The following is a 22,471-nucleotide window of genomic DNA, read 5'->3' on the forward strand; positions in this document are numbered from 1 at the left end:
AGCATCACACAATGTGCCAATGTAAAACCCTGCACATGCATTCAGTGAATCTAAAATAAAAGTTGAAATTATTTTTAAATAGGCGAAGATCTGAATAAACGTTTCCCAGAAGAAGAGATACAAATGGCCAACAAATATATGACAAAATTCTTACCATCTCTAATTGTCAGGGGGATGCAAATAAAAACCACCATGAAATGTCACCTGACACCTCTTAGAATAGCTGTTATCGAAAAGATGAGTAGCAAGTATTAGTGAGGATGTGGATAAAAGATAACCCTTGTATACTCGTGGCGGAAATACAAACTACTATGGCCATTTTGGATAATAGTATGAAGGTTTCTCAAAAAAATTTTAAATAAAACTACCTGCTGATGAGGCTGTTGAGATATAGGAACACTTTTACACTGTTGGTGGAATGTAAATTAGTTCAACCATTGTGGAAGACAGTATGGTGATTCCTCAAAGACCTAGAACCAGAAATATCACTTGATCCAGCAATCTCATTACTTTGTATATACCCAAAGGAATATAAATCATTCTGTTATAAAGATACATGCACACACATGTTCATTGCAGCACTAGTCACAACAGCAAAGACATGGAATCAACCCAAATGTCCATCAATGATAGACTGGATAAAGAAAATGTGGTACATATACACCATGAAATACTATGCAGCCATAAAAGGGAATGAGATCATGTCCTTTGCAGGGACATAGATGGAGCTGGAAGCCATTATCCTCAGCAAACTTACCCGGGAACAGAAAATCAAACACTGCATGTTCTCACTTACAAGTGGAAGCAGAACAATGAGAACACATGGATACTGAGAGGGGAACAACACACACTGGGGCCTGTTGGGAGGCAGGTGGAGGGAGAGTATCAGGATAAATGGGTAATACATATATGCATTGGAATATTATTCAGTGTTACATAATAATGAATCCCTGTCATTTATGACAACATGGGTAGACTTCGAGGGCATTACGTTATATGAAATAGGCCAGCCACAGAATGACAATTACTATATGATTTCACTTGCATTTGAAATCTAAAATAGACAAACTCACAAAAGCAGAGAGTAGAATGGTGGTTGCCAGGGGCCGTGGTGCAGGGGAAATGGGTAGATGTGGTTAGAGCACAAAGTTTCACATATACCATATAAGTAAGTTCTGGAGGTCTCATTTACAGCACAGTGCTTATAGCTAAGAATACTGTATTGCATACTGAAAATTTGCTAAAAGGGTGGATTTTGTGTTCTTACCAAAATTTCTTACCAGTAATAATAATAATAATGATGATGGGGGGGACTTTGGGAGGTGAAGGATATGTCTATAATCTTAAGGGTAGTGGTGTTCATGATGTATACTTATCCCCAGACTCACTGAGATGCATACCTTAAACATGCACAGCTTTTTAAATGTAATCATAGCTCAACAAATTGAGTTAAAAAAAAAGGGGGGGTTGGTTAAAAAATGTAAAAGGAGTGGTAGATGTTCCCTTGTTTTTCTCTCTTGGCTATTTTCTTTCCTGCTGTCTGGAATTAAAAAATGATAGGTGGGTATTTAGCAGCCAAACTGGAGCCTCTTCTAAAGTACAGCAGATCAGACAGCTGGAAGGGGCCTGCGTCCCTAATGAATTTGGCAAGCATCTGTACCAGCCATGATAGGTGTAACTATAGATTTAAGTGAGAAAGAAATAAACTTCTGCCTCGTTTAAGCCACTTTGTTCAGACATTAATTTCATATGCATATAGAGAATATATGCTCCTTACGAGTAGGAAAAATGTTTATGTCATATGGTTCATAATGGGTGTTCAGCAATGTAGGATGATCCTGATTATGATGACAATGGTGACAAACAGCATGAAATAATAAGGAATGAAAAAAAGTGGTTTGGGTTAATAGTTGTATATAGATACTTTATTTAAAGATTCTGCTGCTAATATCATTCCATGTATTTGTATCCCGGTGGGAGTTTTATTAGATGTAGACTAAGAAAGTTTACATTATTTAATGAAAAATACTAGATCAATTTTAAAAAACAGTAAAAATATCATGAGATGGAACTACGCATCTATATTGCAAAGCAACTCTCCCAGTTGTTTTATGCATAGTAATGATTGAGAATCCCCTGATCTAGATCCAATAGATCTCAACCTTTATAGGTGCTATCAAGGAAGCACCTAAGGAAGACAATTTTCCTGACTCTATCCATACCTCCAGTTAGTAATAGATCTGGAGATCTAGAACCCAAATCCAGACCTCCTGCTTCCATGTGCAGTGGTCTTTCGCTGTTCTGTTTTGTTCCACTTGGTGAAGAGGATTTGAGAATAAATGGCCTCATGATTCAAATCCCTCCTCTGCTCTGAGGAATATAGCCTTGTCCTAGCAAGCAAGAAGCTCATACAGTAGTGGAAGAGGCAAATATACATTCACTAATCTAACATACAAGGCAGTAAGCACCGTAACATCAACAAAGCACTTTGGGGTTTCAGACCAGGAGCAAGTGGGGTGATTAATTCTTAGCAGGGCTAGTAAAGTCTGGGAAGTGTTCGCTAAAAAAATGTCTGATCATTAACGAAAGCAACTGGTTTCTCAACACAGTCTAACTTATTGTAACAATATAAATGGTTGTTTGTTCATAAAATTTCATCTTTTGCCAAAATGTTTGTAGCTTATATTCCCATTTAACAAGGTTTTCTGGCCAAAACTGTGCACCCACGTCAGTCCTCCCATAAAAGCAATTTTGCATGCATAGAACACCTCTATCTATGAATATCCCTAATGAGGTACAGAAAGACTCTTATTATCCAAACAGAGACATTCCACTGGTGCTGGAGAGCCACAGACGGAAGTTTTCTCTGCCTCCTGGAAATGAAGCCAAACTTTCTTCTTTCTTCAGCCATGAGGATTCCTGTCCTCCTCTTCACCATTTTCTTGTTTATGAGCCAAGTTCTACCAGGTAACAAAATAAACTTAGTAAGAACGGAGTGCCTAACACCTTGCAGGGATTCAGTACTTGAAGAGAAATCACCATCATCTATGACCAGATAGGGGATCTCATAGGAAATCTGGAAGACACACCAGTCTCTGGCTCCCTGGTTAGGCCCAGTTCTGTCCAACCCACCTATACAGGCCCCACACACCCAGTGCCCACCAGGCTCCTGTCAGCCAGGAGGACCAGTGCTCATCCCCTGAAATATCCGTGGGAGTCTGCATCCCACAGGGACTCACATCTGGGGGTCTACCTCCATGGGGGCCTCTTGGTTGTGGTGGCAGGGGCGGGGGAGTAGTTGACCTCCAGCCCTCCCATCCTGGCCACTGTATTTTGTGGGGATCATTCAGTCCTGGGAGCTTCCTGGGGACCCCAGAAGGAAGAGAACAGGGTGGTCATGGCAGCCTCAGCCCCAGGCTCTGGGCCAGAAGTTGATAACGACCAATTTAGAGCAACCACTGAATTCAATCCTCTTACAGATACACGAGAAGTTGGCGAAAAACTGAATGTCGACCATTCTATGGTCGTCCAGCATTTGAAGCCAATTGGAAAGCTGAAAAATCTTGATAAGTGGGTGCCTCATGAGCTGACCAAATATTTTAAAAATCATCCTTTGGAGTGTCATCTTTTCTTATTCTATGAAACAATGAAACATTTCTTGATCAGATTGTGACATGCCATGAAAAGTGGATTTCATACAACTGCCAGCTCACTGGTTGGACTAAGAAGAAGCTCCAAACCACTTCCCAAAGTCAAACTTGTACCAAAAAAAGGTCATGGTCACTGTTTGGTGGTCAGCTGCCAGCCTTCTGGCAGTTTTTGAATCCACTACAGTTTTTGAATCCTAGTGAAATCATTACATCTGAGAAGTATGCCAAGTTAATCGATGAGATGCATGGAAAACTGCAGCACCTGGAGCTGGCACTGGTCAACATGAAGGGCCCAGTTCTCCACAACCCATGACCACATGTCATACAACCAGGGCTTCAAAAGTTGAATAAACTGGGCTATGAAGTTTTGTCTCATCTGCCATATTCATCTGACCTCTCGCCAACCAACTACCACTTCTTTAAGCATCTTGACAACTTTTTGCAGGGAAAACACTTACACAACCAGCAGGATGAAGAAAATGCTTTCCAGGAGTTCATCGAACCCTGAAAGCACGGAATAAACAAGTTTATTTCTCATTGACAAAAATGTGTTCAATGTAATGGTTTGTTTTCTTTTTTTAAGACCGAGTCTCACTCTGTCACCCAGGCCAGAGTGCAAAGGTGCAATCTCGGCTCACTGCAACCTCTGCCTCCTGGGTTCAAGAGATTCTCCTGCCTAGCCTCTTGAGTAGCTGGGATTACAGGCACATGCCACCACACCCGGCTACTTTTTGTGTTTTTAGTAGAGACGGGATTTCACCACGTTGGTCAGGCTGGTCTCAAACTCCTGACCTCGTGATCCGCTCGCCTCAGCCTCCCAAAGTGCTGGGATTACAGGCGTGAGCCACTGTGTCCAGTCCATTGTAATGGGTTCTATTTTGATTAATAAAGATGTGTTGCAGCCTAATTATAAAAATTTAAAATTCACGGTCCAAAACCACAATTACTTTGGCACCAACCTAATAATAGAAGAATTAAAAGAGGCCTTTATATTAGAGAACCCATGGATGATAAAATAATAAAGAATATTACAATCTCCATAACCCACAAACTTGGTAACTTAGACCAACTGGATGAATTAAAAGACACAATCTATTAATACTAAAACATAGGAGAAATAGGTCATCTAAATATATTGATAACTATTTTAAAAATGGAATCAATACCTAATAACCTTACAGAAAACCTATAGATTCCAAAAATCTGACATTCTGACATGTTATTCTAACTGGTAGGATTCGGGGATTTCCATTTTGATAAGAACATAGGTGAGTCGCACACACTGACTTTTACTGCTCATTGGTCAGGAAACCTATGTCCACCATAGGATACTGCAGAGCGATGTGTTTTGGAGAATTTAGCAAGATAATATGATTTTCAGAGTTAAAGGAAGACAACCTGTTTTATGTACAGTAATTCCTCATAATATCACAGGGGATACCATATTTAAATTTTGGGGTATCCCCAGGTATAATTCTTATTTGAGCCACATGTGAATTTCAGACACGGAGGCTGCCCAACTTTGGTGGCTTGCAACAGATGTGGAAGTTAATTCACAACCTACTTTGTGGAGGCATAAAATTCAATGAGCACTCATTTAGCATTTTATTTGAAATACTATTTTTGTAAAGTTTGCATTTCCAATTCGGTGAAATTTTAAACCTGTTTCAGTTCTTATCCACTTTTTTTTTTTCCCTGAGATGGAGTCTTGCCCTGTCACCCAGGCTGGAGTGCAGTGGCGTGGTCTTGACTCACTTCAACTTCCGCCTCCCAGGTTCAAGCAATTCTCCTGCCTCAGCCTCCAAGTAGCTGGGATTACGGGTGCCCACCACCATGCCCGGCTAATTTTTGTATTTTTAGTAGAGATGTGGCTTCCCCATGTTGGTCAGGCTGGTCTTGAACCCCTGATATCTTATTATCTGCCCACCTCGGCCTCCTAGAGTGCTCGGATTACAGGTCTGAGCCACGGTGCCTCGCCTCTCCACTCTTTTAGGCAGAGGGGAGTAAGGTTTTCTTTAAGTTAGGAGGGACTCCCATGTACCCAACCTATTTGTGTAAATTTCTTCCTTCAGAGTTCTTCAAATCAGCATCACCATTGTTAAAGGCCTCCCGCATGGTAATAATTGTGCTACAGGGTTTTACGAACATGAAGTTTATGTTTGGCTGAATTAACCTCCTTACTGTGACACAAGGGGGCCATAGGTGTTTTCACCAATTATGAAGCGGGTTCACTGTGCAATGGCTACCAACTTTTCTGAGTACAATGAGACCAAACACATTCATACATAAATTCCATGAAGTGAATTTATTACTTACAAATAGCAAACAAAAGACAACAGAAGTCTAGGATTCAATATGAACTGCTACCACAAGATCACGAAGGCTACCCAGAGCAGATGGATGGAGTTTTGACTGTAAATGCTTCACTTGCACCACAACTGAGGGACCCCAGAAAGAAGCCCACCTTGGGTTTTCTCAAATGATGTGGTTTGCTGGACACAAGTGTTAAAGGCCATTCTGTTTTGAGCAGGGACTATAACAGAGCCTGGGCTGTTCTGACCAATGTCACCTGATTATCAGGATATTGTCTTCTCAGCATATCATGCAGTTATCTTGAGAACTACCAGTAAGAAAGGAAGGAAAATGGCCCTACACCCTTAAAACTGAAGGATCAGGATATTTGTTGTGACAGAAGCACAGACAGTAGCAACAGAGTGTTCTTGTGAGCCATGTACTAGTTCTCTTGACCGGAGCGTGGCACCTAACTGTCTTTCTCTTTCCTTTCAATGGAAACTGTTTCAGAATATGTTGAATATTTTGAGTTTCTACATCTACAGAGTTGAGGCACATGATCACTGGCAGTGTAGACTCTCTGCATGGTTACAGGAAAGAGTTCAGGAACCCATCAAGTCACATTGGAGGAGACCACCTAATCCTCCAGAGACTGTCACTTCATCTTCCTGGGGTTAGCTCCACACGCAGTAAGGCCATTATGTCTAAGGCCGGGAAGACTTGCCATCCGAAGATTCGACTTTTGACATGCTGATAAGCAGCAGTGATAAGAGAAGCCCACACACTCGCTAGGAATTTTTCAATGCAAGCAACTGAGACTCTTCTTCATATCCCTCGATAGGGGCTAATGTCAAACTCTTTCTTCCCAATTTCTGTATTCATCAGTGCCTGAATCATGAGGAACCATAGATGTACACCTCATCAGGAGGGTGTATGGGACAGCGGCAAGGGGAGCAGCAGCACAAGAAACAAACAAGGCCACTACTTCTGCCTACATAATAACTATTATCTTGGAGTGTACAATAATTAATAATGTTCACATGGTTGCCCTCAGCATACAGAGATGGTGACCAGAGTAGATGCAGGGACTACAGAGATACAGCCTGATCCTTGCTAATTAGGACTTAAGTGTTAGTTTATGTGCTGCGCTTCTGTGCATTAATAAGTCAGGGCCTCAAAACTGCCTGCTAAGCAAAGGCCAAATGTCATGCTCGGGTGCAATGAAACATTCATGTCTAGGAGATGAGAGCATTTTAGTGTGGGAGAAGATGAAAACACCTGAAGATGACAGAACGCTGTGCAGACCAAAGGGAAAGCCCATCATCAGCTCACGGTTCTGACTCAGGTGACTGCTGATGTGTTACGGAACCGTCAGCGGACAGCAGGTAGGTCAAGTTGAGCAGGTGTCCTGCATGAGGGCTGGTCCATTCCATTTGTGTTGCCAATTATTTCAATAGCATCTCATGCACCCCACTGGTGAGGAAGGAATGAGCACCCTACGTTTACTGGCACCGTTAAACACATAACATCTATTACTAAACAGAAAAACCAGACATCAGTTATTAATTACATATAGGAGGATGGTGTAAGCTCCCATAGGCCCAAACAGGGATTAACTTAGGAGCAGAGAGTGGTATAGCATGAAAAAAGTGAGGATGTTCCTTTTTTTTTTTTTTTTTTTTTTGGAGACAGAATCTCTCTCTGTCACCCTTGCTGGAGCGCAGTGGTTTGATCTCAGCTCGCTGCAAGCTCCGTCTCCGGGGTTCACAACATTCTCCTGCCTCAGCCTCTCTAGAAGCTGGGACTACAGGCACACACCACCACACATGGCTAATTTTTTGTATTTTTAGTAGAGACGGGGTTTCACCGTGTCAGCCAGGATGGTCTGGAACTCCTGACCTCATGATTCACCGGCCTCGGCCTCCCTAAGTGCTGGGATTACAGGCGTGATCCACTGCACACGGCCGAGGATGTTCCTTTGTTCCTACAGGACTATGTGATTGCTTTGTCTGTTGGCTGGTAGGGAACTGAATCATGTCACACAGACTGGTAAGACTGTAATACTCTAAAAAACAATATATAAACTATCATATCATAATGGTGCAATACGATCTACTACAATAAGAAAGGCATCGATGAAAAGCCGAATGATATCATATGTGACTGAGAGATTGAATGCTTCCTCCCTCAGATTGGTTACAACATGTTGTCCTATCACAGTCCTCTCTCCTTCATTCAAAGTGAATGATCCAAATAATAGACAGAAATAATAAAGAATAAAGGGCAACAAATGCAAAGAACTCACGAGATGATACTCCATGGTAAAATTTATGTACTTAGGAATTAATGCTAACTCATTATTAGCAAAAAATAAACATCTTTACATCAAGAGTAGTTTTTCCTTTAATAAAGAAAGGTGGAATGTGTATAATGAACAAGGGATAATCAAAATTTGCCAAATGAGGCTAGTAAGACAGTCCCAACAATTCACAATCATTATTCACTGGTCCATTAATCACAGGACAATACATACAAATGAAACTTACCTGAACGGGTGCAGTGGCTCATGTCTGTAATCCCAGCACGTTGGGAGGCCAAAGTGGGCAAATCATGAGGCCAGGAGTTCAAGACCAGCCTAGCCAACATGGTGAAATCCTGTCTTTACCAAAAATACAAAGAATTAGCTGGACATAGTGGTGGGCACCTGTAGTCCCAGCTACTCGGGAGGCTGAGGCAGGAGAATCACTTAAACCCAGGAGGCGGAGGTTGCAGTGAGCCGAGATTGCACCACTGCACTCCAGCCTGGGCAACAGAGGGAGATTCCATCTCAAAAAAAAAAAAAAAAAATGAAATAAAAAAAATTAAATGTACCTACATATTAGAAAAATTAAATTCAACCATGAATCCAGCACATTATCAAATGAATAGACAAAAATTCTATCAACAAACTTAATATCATTATCTATGAAACTCAAGTACTACTGCTTAAAGAGCATTTACGGAACTCTCACCTCAAGGTTTCCCGCAAAACAAAGTGAAATGCATACTCAAGACTCTTTAAGAATGAGCCACTGATAAAAACAATATACTTGTAACTTGTGTAACATTTCATACATTTTTTTCAAGCACTGCACCATAATTAATTTGCATCAGGCTTTCCAAATTAGAAAAGCTTCACTTATAGAACTTCTTTCCCATGGGAGTTTTCACATGACTTTTCAAGTAAATGTGAAAACTGAAAATATTGTTGCAGTTTCTAAACTATTAGAGTTTTAATCCTGTGTACGTTCTTGTATTTACAAGGTCCAGCCAGCTACAGTGTGCATTTTCATATGTCCTTGAGTGGGTATGAGAGAAATGAAACACTCCCACATTCTGGACATTCATAGGGTTTTTCTCAGGAATCAGCTGATGTCTTCAAATGGAACTAACATAACTGAAGGCCTTACCACAAATTTAGATTCAAAAGTCTTTTCTCCACTCTGAGTCCTCCCAAATCTTCAAAAACAGGAAAATCTGAAGGCCTGACCACATTTCCTACATTCTTAAGGTTTCTGTGCAATGTGAGCCTTTTCATGCTTATGAGGGAATGGGAAAGAGTATATGTTTTACCACATTTCTTACATTCAAGGGGCTTTATTTATTTATTTATTTTCTTTAATTTTGAAATGGAATCTCACTCTGTAACCAGGCTGGAGTGCTGTGGCACAATCTCGGCTCCCTGCAACCTCCGCCTCCTGGGTTCAAGTGATTCTCCTGCCTCAGCCTCCTGAGTACCTGGGATTACAACCATATGCTACCACACCCAGCTAATTTTTGTATTTCTAGTAGAGACGAGGTTTCACCATGATGGCCAGGATGGTCTCGATCTCCTGACCTCGTGATCCGCATGCACAGGGCTTTCCCCCAACCCCCTGTGGCTTTTTATGTCCTTGAAAAAGAACTAAGACAACTGAAATGTGCCACCATGCCCAGTTAATTATTTTCTTTTTTCTTTTTTTTTTTTTTTTCTTTTTGAGATGGAGTCTCGCTCTGTCGCGCAGGCTGGCATGCAGTTGTGCGATCTTGGCTCACTGCAAGCTCTGCCTCCCAGGTTCACACCCTTCTCCTGTCTCAGCCTCCCGAGTAGCTGGCTTGAGCCAGCGTGCCTGGCATTATTTTATTTTTTCTAGAGACAGGGTTTCACCGTGTTGCCCAGGTTGTTTCACATTGTTTTAATCCGGGCTGGTTATGAACTCCTGGGCTCAAGCAATACACACACCTTGGCCTCCCAAAGTGCTGGGATTATAGGCCGAGTCACTATACCCAGCCTCTATATCATGACTTCTTTCATGGCGAGTAAGATGACTGGAACGAGCGTAGTCTTTACCGCATCTCTTACATTCATAGGGTTTTTCTCCAGTATGAATTCTTTCGTGGAGGTGAGGGGAACTGAGACGACTGAAGGCTTGGTCACATTGTTTACATTCATAGGCTTTCTCTCCAGTATGAATACTTCTATGGTTACAAAGGGAACTCAAATGACTAAAGGCTTCGCCACATTGTTTACATTCATAGGGTCTCTCTCCAGTATGAATGCTTCCATGGTTACGAAGGGAAGTGGGACAGCTGAAGGCTTTATCACATTTGGTACATGTATCGGATCTTTCTCTAGTGTGAGTCCTTTCACGCCTCTTAAAACAACAAGAAAATCTAAATGTTTTCCCACATTCCTTACATTCCTAGGGTTTCTCTCCAGTGTGAGTTCGTTCATGTATTAGACAACAACCGGAAACAGTGAACGCTTTACCACATTGTTTATATTTATAGGGTTTTTCTCCTGTGTGAGTTCTCTGATGTCTTTCTTTCTTTTTTTTTTTTTTTTTGTAAAATAGAAGTTTATTAACTGTTGGCCAGTGATTTCTTTTTTTTTTTTTCATTAATGGTTAATGTTTTTTTTAATTAATTTATTATTATTATACTTTAAGTTGTAGGGTACATGTGCATAACGTGCAGGTTTGTTACATATGTATACTTGTGCCATGTTGGTGTGCTGCACCCATCAACTCGTCATTTGCATCAGGTATAACTCCCAATGCAATCCCTCCCCTCTCCCCCCTCCCCATGATAGGCCCCGGATCTGATGTCTTTCAAATGAATTGAGAAAATAAAACACTTTCCCACATATCGTACATGTATAACTGGATTTCCACTGTACATTATCATGTGTCTTCTAACACCTGGAACAGAAACGAAGAATTTCCCACATTGTTCACATTTATATTGCTTCTCTCCATATGGTTTGTATCCTGAGTGAGCCAGGATGTGCCTATTAAGGAGGGAATGATGTACAAAGACTTTTCCACAAACACTGCTTTCACATTGTTTTAATCCAGTAGAAATGTTCTCATTCAGATCAAGATTTGGAATTTGGCTGACTACTTGTCCATACTGTCTACCTTCTTTGCTTTCACACAGTCTCTGTACCACATGATTTCTGTAAAAAATGACAAGCACATTATTATTGGTTGGTTTAATAACTTTCTACTTACTAATAGGTCTTGGCCTTACACTGCAACCAATACCAAGGAAAATGCATTGTTATTATTATTATTATTATTATTATTATTATTGCCATGATTGAATTATTTGAAAGTAAATGGGTTACTACTGAAAACACAGCTACCACCTGCATGGCTATGACCAAATTAGTAACATTCATATACACAATTTTGTAGTGCTATTTTCAAGTAAACTGTTTTCCAAACACTGACTGCTACCTTGAAGTACGTTACATTTTGGGTGAAATTTTTCTAAAAAAAATAAATTTCAAGTGACTCTATTTGTTTTGATTGCTTGTTTTTAAGTTCATGACCAGCTAAGATTCCTTCAGAGGACTTTATTTCCTCTTCTCAGTGCAAATTATCTTATATCTTTCCCAAGTTTTTCAAAGTGATCTTCAATATTCTGGTCTTTCCATTTGTTTCCTAAAATGCAGACCCACAAAATTATCATGAATTATTACAAACTACAGAAACATTACTAGATTTCATGTTCATTGTACACAGTGCCCATGCCTAATTTCTTCACCAAATCATTCCCTTGCCACATTCCAAATCACAAATAGCACTGATGATAGGGAAATACTTCTGTAATTAAGTGAAATGTGTTGTCATTCTTACCTACAGAAGCCAGGTTCCTGCAGGTTTCCTGCATCACTTCTCTGCAGAGATTCTTCTGAGAAGAATCTACCAAAGCCCATTCCTCCTGGGTAAAGTTCACAGCCACATCCTCAAAAGCCATGGAGTCCTAGAACATTCCACATATGTGGATAGTAGGACGGGTGAGACTGACAGCACTGGGAATCTATACTCAATCCATAAGCTGTTTACATGATTCTAAAATTTCCAAGCATTTATTCTATGACTTGATTGTCACAACTCTCACTCTGTTCACACATACTCCCTCCCACACAGCAGTACTAATGTGAGAATTGAACTATTCAAAAAGGCAACAGCAAAGTAGAAACACCTATCTCATTAGAGAATCCAGGGAGTAAGATGTGCTGCTAGGAGTTACCTTTTAACTTCACTTTGTACATTTCTAGTATCTGTCATAATAAAGTTCTACCTGATGTGCATAAAGGAGTTAATATTATCAGTCCTGAGACTACTTATTCTTAAAAATGTCTGCTCACAGAGTTCCATCTTTGTTTGTATTAGTAACTTACATTTTGAAAGGGATTCCACCAACCCAAGTAATAAGAATGATTCACTGCATCTAAATGGCTTATGCAATATATTTGCCAAAACTTTTTCTGCCGAAGATCTATTATTTTCACTGCAGTGGTGCTTAGAGAACCAGACACCAAACCACAGTCTGAACACTAAGTGTTCAATGAGTTTCCCTGGTACACAATATTTTACATGTGCTGTCACTTATTAACTGGGGAGTTGAGCCCATTCCATGTGATTATACCAAGAGAGAGTAGGCTTATTAAATTTAATTGAGTAGTAAATAAAACCAATAATTGATATTGGACAATATTAATACAATAATTTTTCAAATTTCTGTTGCACAATGTCAAGGTAGAAAGGAATAAGAGTAAATACGACACCTGTTTTTAAAAAAGGACATTAATGTCACCACTTCCAGATGCTATTCCTATGAAATCACATAAATTCCCAAATCAGGTTTTTTTTAGGCAGGAAAAATTACTTTTTCATGCGTAGTAAAAATGACAAATGTCTAATGCTTTTTAGTCATCTAAAAAAAGAGTGATGGCTTGTCTAACATACTTCTAAGGTTTTCAAACGAAAATACTCAGGACAGCACAGTATTAGCAGAGAGATGAGCAAGCAGACCAATGGGAAGAAGTCTTAATGACCCAGCATTTAAATGAAAAGTTGATGAGTGATAGAGTAGGCACTGTAGAATAGAAAAAGAAATCACATGCACTTTAAAATATGAGGCAAACCAGGCTGGCATCTGCTTAGGAAAATGCACTGCATTCTTCTCTATTCCATGACCCATAATCAACTTATTATATATTCAAATATGAAAGATAAAACCAGAACACTTTCAGAAGTCACAGAAAGATTTTTTTTTTTTTTTTTACGAAGGATTAGGCAGAATTTATTTTATGTAAGAAAACAGTGATAAAGGAACAGACAAACTCAAACATATTAAAATTTAGGGAATAAAAATAAAATAGTGTGGGCAGGGCATGGTGGCTCACGCCTGTAATCCCAGCACCTTGGGAGGATGAGGTGAGCAATCATCTGATGTCAGGATGTTGAGACCAGCCTGGTCAACATGGCAAAACCCCGCCTTTTTGCTGTTTGTATTTTTTGTTTTTTGAGACGGAGTCTTGCATTGTCGCTTGGGCTGTGGTGCAGTGGCAAGATCTTGGTTCACTGCAACCTCCACCTCTCGGGTTCAAGCAATTCTCTTGCCTCAGCCTCCCAAGTAGCTGGGATTACAGGTGTCTGCCACCATGCTCAGCTAAATTTTTTTTTGTATTTTTAGTAGAGACAGGGTTTCACCATGTTGGCCAGGCTGCTCTGGAACTCCTGATCTCGTGATCCACTCACCTTGGCCTCCCAAATTGCTGGGATTACAGGCCTGAGCCACAGTGCCAGGCCTAAAACCCCGTGTTTACTAAAAATGCAAAAATTAGCTGGGTGTGATGGTGGGTGCCTATAATCCCAGTAACTCGGGAGGCTGACACAGGAGAATCACTTGAACCCGGGAGGCAGAGGTCGCAGTAAGCAGAGATAGTGCCACTGCACTTCAGCCGGGCTACAGAGCAAGACAGTGTCTCCAAAACAAAAAAACATAAAACAACACCAAAAAACCCCTCAGATATCCAGATAAGAGGACACAGATGTGTCCACTGTCATAAATTCTTCACCATGCTACAAGAGGGGAACTGACATTTTGGTGAATCCTTGTAAATCATCAATTTATCTATCATACTTTTATTTCACCAGTAGCATTCACAAAGCTAAGTCCTACAATTCCATTTGAAATTACCCTTGAAAAGAACAGACCTTTAAATCTTACTACACTCACTCTGGGGAAGAAATAAATATGAACTTTTAGCAAATAAAATACGTCATTTTACCTTGCTACTTTGGAAATATTACCTTTATCTTTCAAACTGTACTGACAACATGTATCTTACAGTCAATGAAAAACTGAAACTCATGGCCGGGCGCGGTGGCTCAAGCCTGTAATCCCAGCACTTTGGGAGGCCGAGACGGGCGGATCACGAGGTCAGGAGATCGAGACCATCCTGGCTAACACGGTGAAACCCCGTCTCTACTAAAAAATACAAAAAACTAGCCGGGCGAGGTGGCGGGCGCCTGTAGTCCCAGTTACTCGGGAGGCTGAGGCAGGAGAACGGGCGTGAACCCGGGAGGCGGAGCTTGCAGTGAGCTGAGATCTGGCCATTGCACTCCAGCCTGGGCGACAGAGCGGGACTCCGTCTCAAAAAAAAAAAAAAAAGAAAGGAAAAGAAAAACTGAAACTCATATAAGCGGACAAGCCTTATCAAGGTAACAAACTCAGGGAGAGGCAGCGCTGACTCCAACACAGACCTTTCTAAGTGTCACGGTAGGCCATTCTATCCCTCAGGACACCCACCCTGTTCAGTAAAGTCCTCAGTGACCACCTAGGAGGCACTGGCACTGCTCTTTGTCCTCCTGTGTGCCTTGAGTGCATTTTCATATTCAGGTTCTTGCACATCCTCTCTGGGGTGGGTTTTCCTTGTCCTTTGGGACAGTTTTTCTCTCTTCACAAACCTGAGACAATCTAGAGAGCAGAAATCATTTCTGCCCTTTCCTCTCAATATCAGCATCCCATTGGCAGACCGTCAATGTGTCTCTGAGGAATAAAAGCTCCGGCTGGAGGAACAGTTTTAATGACCTAGCTTTAATGACATTATGTTGTATTGTCCATTCATTTTAATGTCCTAAAATTTTAATAACCCTAAGGGGTCACCATTTTAGATGAAACTATACCAGGAGATTCCTCTAAGGCCAAGAGCATCCAGCTGCTCCCCTGAGAGACTCTACCCCCTACCTCAGGCTGTCCTTGGTGATGAGATGACCCCGGGGCTGATACTCACTAGACCCTCCGATAGACATGGCCACAGCGGGTATCCTGGATCATCCCCAGACAGTTCTAAAATGCCAGGACTAGGAAAAGACAGGAGGGTGTCTGAGGACACACACCCTGTAAAGTTTTCACGGGGGGACCTCAACCTAAAGACATTTTGGTAATATGTACACTTAGGAAAGATGAAAAGAAGAGAGGCACAAAGATTTTCTTTTTATAGTAGTATGTCAGATGATTTATTCTCCGCTTTCCTCTCTTGTAAAATGTTTGGAAACAGAAAAATATTTTGGACAAGGTGGCTCACGCATGCATTCCCAGCGCTTTAAGAGGCCGAGGTGGGCGATCAGTTAAGGTCAGGAGTTCAAAACCAACCTAACCAACATGGCAAAACCCTGTCTCTACTAAAAATACAAAAATTAGCTGAACGTGGTGGTGGGCGCTTATAAGCCCAGCTACTTGGCACGCTGAGGCAGGAGAATCACTTGAACCCGGGAGTCAGAGGTTGCAGTGAGCTGAGACTGCGCCATTGCACTCCAGCCTGACGACAGGGCAAGACTCCGTCTCAACAACAACAACAAAATATATATATATATATAAACATACATTTAAAATTACTACATGTAGATAGTATTTGAAGTCATGGGACTGACTGTAGGTAGAAACAAGAGAAGGCAAGGAAAGGTTTTATATTGATATTTATATATAAGTATATAAAATATACATAATTATAATATATAAATATATCATATAGGCTGGGCACAGTGGCTTACACCTGTAATCCCAGCAATTTGGGAGGCCGAGGTGGGCAGATCACCTGAGGTCAGGAGTTTGAGACTAACCTGACCAACATGGAGAAATCCCATCTCTACTAAAGATACAAAAATTAGCCAGGCATGGTGGTGTGTGTCTGTAATCCCAGCTACTCAGGAGACTGAAGCAGGAAAATCCCTTGAACCCAGGAGGTGGAGGTTGCGGTGAGCCCAGATTGTGTCATTGCACTCCAGCCTGGGTGACAAGGGTTAAACTCCAACTCAAAATAAATAAATAAATAAATAAATAAATAAATAAATAAAACAAGAAATATATATTTATGTCTAAATATATAATTATAATACATACATGTATATGTAAATATACATTTATTATAAATTTGTTAATATATGAAATATGTTTATTTCTGAGACAGGGTCTGGTTCTGTCACCCAGACTGGAGTGCAGTGGCACTATCATAGCTCATTGGAGCCTTGAACAGGTGGCTCAAGCGATCCTCCCACCTCAGCCTCCTGAGTGGCTAGGATTGCATGCACACACCACCATGCCTAGCTAATTTTAAATTTTTTGTGGAGACAGGCTCTTCCTTTTTTGCCTAAGCTGGTCTTGAACTCCTGGGCTCAAGTGATCTTCCTGCCTCAGGCTTCCAATGTGTTAGACGTGGGCCACTGCATCTGGTTTAATGCATTTTTTAATTTGCGAGTTTATATTATTTGATATTTTTAAGTACTGAATGTGTTGAACAATCAACTTGCAGAATTCCTGAACAATGGACGGTCAGCTCTCATGTCCTGGTTCAAATCGCCCCAGCACACCACGGCTAGAAACCTTTCAGCCAACTTCCACTTATATCTCCCGGGGCAGGACAATGTCACTTGGCCCATCCCCACTAAGAGGGACTCTGGAAAGGCATGAAACTATTCTGTTTTCTATAATGGAACATGACCAGGGAGGAGGCAGCTGGGAGGGCCAGCTGGGCCCTCCAACCAGCAGTGTCCACCATTGACCAACTGCCCTAGAACTACACCGTGCTGGGCATTTGGGACACTCTTATGAGCAAGAGTTTCCATTTTTCTTCTCATGGGACCTTCACACTAGTGGCAAGAGACTTTTTTTTTTTTTTTTTTTTTTTGAGACAGAGTTTTGTTCTTGTCACTCAGGCTGGAGTGCAATGGTGTCATCATGGCTGACTGAAACCTCTGCCTCCTGGATTCAAGCAATTCTCCTGCCTCAGCCTTCGGAGTAGCTGAGATTACAGGATTACACCACCACATCTAGCTAATTTTTGTATTTTTAGTAGAGATGGGGTTTCACCATGTTGGCCAGGCTGGTCTGGAACTCCTGAGCCACTGCACCCAGTCAAGAGGGAGATTTTAAATCAATAAGTAGAATTGTGATGAATGCCAGAAGGAAGAATGTGTGTGATGGGGAGGGGACCTAAGTTATTGTCTCACATTTTAACACTTTCATAGGCAATAACTAAAAATGTAGAAGCTTAAAACAACACAAGCCAATTTTGACAAGCTAGGAGTTGAGCCTATTTAAGCGGGTCCTGTGCTTGGGATCTCATGCTAAGCAGCTGGGCTGCATCCTCATCTGAGGCTCCCCCAGGGCAGAATCCATTTTCAGGTCCGCTGAGGTTACTGGCAGAATTCATTTCCTCAGACCCGCTTGGCAAGGGCCCAGCTTTTTGCTTCCTTGCCTATGGGGCCCCTCCAAAGGTCTTTCTCAGCACAGCATCTCCCTTCAGCAGCACCTGCAGGTGGAACATTTCTCTCTAGTGTGCGAAGGTGATGCACTGTGACAGTGACATCCCATTGCTTTTGCCAGGGCCTATGGCTTAGAAGCCAGTCACCGGTTTTGCTCGTATCTAAGGTCAGGAAGACTATGCAAGGGCATAGGTCATTGGGGGGTCAGTCACTTTAGGGTATGGCTGTCACAACAGAACTTGGTGAGACTTTAAGGGTTGGTAGGAGCTGGCCAGGTACAGGGGGGAGGGTGTGTCAGGCAGGGGTGAGGGCATGGAGGGGGATGCAGAGGCCTGCACCCTGGAATGTCCTTTCACTCCCTGAGGTTTTGTTCTCCTGATCCCTGAGTACATCCCAGAACACGGTGGGGCCCTAGCAGGGGAGAGGTAGGGAAGCCTGTGTTGTTCATCCGGGGACCTTGTTAGGCAAATCAGATTAGGGGCCAGGCTTTCAGTGGTGGGTGTGAGCGTGGGAGTGATGAGTGTGCAGGTGTGTGTGGGAAGAGCGATGGGGATGGGGTCAGCCCCAGCCACCATGAAGACCTTAACTGTGCATCCACCCATCCCAGCAGCCTCCCTGAGTGAATGCCTTCAGGGTGCAGGTCCTGTTTTGCACATGGAAGTGAATCAGAGTGGGACACTGCCTTGCCTTAGAGAGGTCACACTTCTTCTTCTTTTTCTTCTTCTTTTTTTTTTTTTTTTATTTGCAACAGAGTCTCACTCTGTTGCCCAGCCTGGAATGCAGTGCTGTGATGGTGGCTCACTGCCACCTCTGCCTCCCAGGTTCAAGCAATTTTCCTGCCTCAGCCTCCTGGGTAGGGTAGCTGGGATGATAGGCATGCATTACCACGCCTGGCTAATTGTTGTATTTTAGTTTCACCATATTGACCAGGCTGGTCCCAGTCTCCTGGCCTCAAGCGATCTGCCCGCCTCAGCCTCCCAAAGTGCTGTGACTACAGGCATAAGCCACCACACCGGGCGAGAGGTCACACTTCATGCCAAGTGGGTGGCAGCGACTCAGACAGCACCCCAGCTGGTGCTGGGAGTGAGGGGTGCTCAGCGTCCTAGGAAGGCAGAGGGCTGCATGAGAGGTTTGGGGAGGAAGGACTGGAGGAGGATTTGAGATTTTCACCTGAGCAGCTGGGTGGATGGAGGGGCTGTTTACAGAGAATCACGAGAATGTGGACGAGCAGGTTAGGGCACTAATAAACCACTTTGTTTTGGCCCACGGAAAATTTGAGATGCTTCCCTATGTCCAGCTGGGGCTTTGGGAAAGGTCAGGGCTGGGCATCTGACTGGGATGGATGTCTCTGGCAGGCAGCAGAGCATGTGGATGGTTTGTGAAGCCCGGAAGGGCATGAGATTTCCTGTGGCAGTGGCCACTGCAAATGGAAGGGCATTTGGCCTGAGCCCAGACATATACAAGTTTGGCAGAGTAGCTATGGAAGTACAGGAAAACCAAGGGTGTGGGGGCACATGAAGCAGGAAGCTCAAATAAGATGAGGAAAGAGGTTTGAAAGACGATCAGGGCTGGGGACAGTGCTTCATGCCTGTAATCCCAACACTTTGGGAGGCTGAGACGAGAGGATAGCTTGAGGCCAGGAGTTTGAGACCACCCTGGGCAACATAGGGAGACCCCATTTCTATAAATAAAAAAATTCCATTGGTACTTGGCATTTCAGGCGGGGAACAGCAAACATATGAAAGCTCTGAGGCAGGAAAGGGAAGTGATTAGTGCTCGCTCCTGGTTCCTTTATCAGACCTTAAAGAGAAGCAGAGACATTTCAGGTACTCCTTGGCCGAGCTCCTTCAGGGAAGGCCTAAGTTCGCTTCTACTTCCCATCTATTAATTTTTTTTTTTTTTTTTTTTTTTTTTTTTTGAGACAGAGTCTCACTCTGTCGCCCAGGCTGGAGCGCATGCAGTGGCACCATCTCAGCTCACTGCAACCTCCACATCCAGGGTTCAAACGATTCTCCTGCCTCAGCCTTCCCGGTAGCTGGGACCACAGGTACGCGCCACCACGATCGGCTAAGTTTTTGTATTTTTAGCAGAGATGGGGTTTCATCTTGTTGGCTAGGCTGGTTTCGAACTCCTGGCCTCAAGTGATCCACCTGCCTCGGCCCCACAAAGTGCTGGGATTACAGGCGGGAGCCACCGCGCCCGGCCCTACTTCACTCCTAACGCCCACCATACTTGCTTCCAAATGTTTGCTGAATGACAAGGTGAACGAGTGAATGGGACTACGTGACTTCGGGCAACAGGCAATCCTATTCCTTGGACCTCAGTTTCACTTTTTGTAAAGCAAGCCTGTCTCTCGCTGTCTGCCCTAAAAGCCTGAGTTCTGGGCTTGAGATGAGCGCGTCCTGTAGAGCAGACTGCAGGTGGACGTTGAGCTGGGTCTTCTAGGGGGCCAGGATCCGGCCAGCTCTTGGGTCCGGTCCTCCCGCGGGACCTCGCACGCCCAATCCCAGCGCCGCCCCGCCCAACTTCCCTTTGTTCCCCCAGGCCCCGCCCTCTCCGCGCGGCTTGCTCCCCATTGGCCGGAGGGGGCCCTAGGCGCCCGGCTCCGCTGGGGGCGGGGCGGCGGGCGGTGGGCGGGTCCGTGTGCACCTGCATAGTGTGTTTCCTGGCCGCAGCCCCGCGCCAGCTGCAGCTCCTTGATCCGAGCTGGATCCTGAACGGGGAACACGGGCTGAAGCGGCGCGGCGGCCCCTCCCCGGGGCTCCATTGTTGAGGCTGCCGCGTCTCTGTCGGCTGCTCAGCTGCGCTCCAGTGGGCTCAGGCTCCGCTGCGAGGAGCGAGCGATGCGAGGCGGCGGCCTGAGGTGAGACGGCGCGACGGGCGACGGGTTCTCCGGACCGGGTGGGGTTCTCTGCCCCGGGCGTGGCGGCTCCGAGCTGGGCTCCGCAGGGTCCGAGTTCGGGATCCGAAGTCCTTGCGCCTGGGCTTTGTCTCGGCCTCGTGTGGCACCGGGGGCTTCGCGCCTGCTGCGATAAAGCGTGGGCCCGCGCGGCGGTGCCGGTCGCCCTGCGGGTGGGGGCCGGTCCCCACTGCTCCCCGAGCCATCGCGTCTGCCGCGGAGGGGACTTCATGGACCCGGGCACTGGCTTCTGCCCGGTCCTCCGCGGCGTGGCTGGTCCCCGCGTGAGCAGAGGGGGCCCTGCGAGATCCTACTCGTGGGGCGGGGCCCGGGTCACCGCCAGTGGGAGACTCCGCCACCCTCCCCGCCTTCCCTCTCAGCGAGACTGCTTCGCTAGACTCACCGAGGGGACTGCGCGGACCCTCGGACGAGGGAGTCCGTGACTCTGGGTGGGGGCTTTTTCCTGGCCCCGCATGACAGTTTCCTCTTTTGTCACCTCTATAGGTGGCTGCGTGGACCCACGCGCTTGGGTCCTGGCCGCCCTGCTAGTGGGGCTGTGCGGCCCCCCGTGGCTCCTCTAGGTCGACCCCGCCTGGGACGCGCGTGTAGTGGGGGTCCGTGCGCGAGGGTCGCGGTTGGTGGGGTCGCACCGCCCCCGCCGCATGGTTTGTCCTCTCACTTGCCCGGCGGGAGGAAGCGAGAGGCGCGGGCCCGGAGCTGTCGCACAGCGGCCGCACCGACCTGTGTCCTGGCCGGCGGGTCCCGGGGGGCGAGGGGATGTCACCAGGCGTCCCACCAGGCGTCCCACCGCCGCACTTCCTGCTCTGGCCCCGAGCTGGGCTCTGATTGGAGGGAGCAGGGCCCTTCTGCCGGGCGCTTCTTGATTTCTTCCGTTAGTAATGGGAAGAAAAAAAAATCTGGAAAGCCAGATTGAACTTTGTAACTCTCAGCGCTTGGAGTGTGGAAGAAGCTCTCCCAAGAATTTGGCGCGCTGGAAAATGCGTTTCAAGCAGGAGCATCCACACCCATGGAATGAGGCCAAGGCAGTTACAGTTAGAGGTCAGATTTATGAGGGGAGAGCAAGGGTGAGGTCCGTGGGTGGGGAGATTCTGACCTCAGCTTGATGGGAAGACGTGATGCTGCCCCTCAGACGCCTATTTCTCAGCCACCAGAGAAAGTGGAATCACTCCTTAGTGAATGCTTTCATCAGACTTTTGAAAAACCTGTAATGTTCCAGGAAGGAAAATCGAACTGGACAGTTTTCCCCTTTTAAGACTGTTAAACGTCCCGGAGACAAACAGCAGAAGGTTCAAGGAGTCCAAATACTCAACCTGAAGTTCTTTCTGAACAAGAGATGGTGTATAAGTAACAGGCATACGAGACAAACCTGAACTAATCATCGCAGCTGTGGCTCCTAGCCCTGTAGCGTGTCATGCAGGCCCTTTTGCCTTCTCTGCCCTCCGCTGTCCCAGACCCCAACGCTACCGCGCACCTCCAGTCATCAGCTCCTGCCGACCCATTGCTATGAACTCTGTTTCGGTGGCTCTCTT

General features: G+C 44.6%; 1 pseudogene; it reads right to left on the reverse strand.

Moving 5' to 3' along the window:
* Positions 1-10,186: 10,186 nt before the first annotated feature.
* LOC139361068 (zinc finger protein 669-like) lies at positions 10,187-20,598 on the reverse strand (annotated as a pseudogene).
* Positions 20,599-22,471: the final 1,873 nt, after the last annotated feature.

This window comes from Macaca nemestrina, assembly GCF_043159975.1.
Source record: "Macaca nemestrina isolate mMacNem1 chromosome 4 unlocalized genomic scaffold, mMacNem.hap1 SUPER_4_unloc_6, whole genome shotgun sequence".
Lineage (NCBI taxonomy): Eukaryota > Metazoa > Chordata > Mammalia > Primates > Cercopithecidae > Macaca > Macaca nemestrina.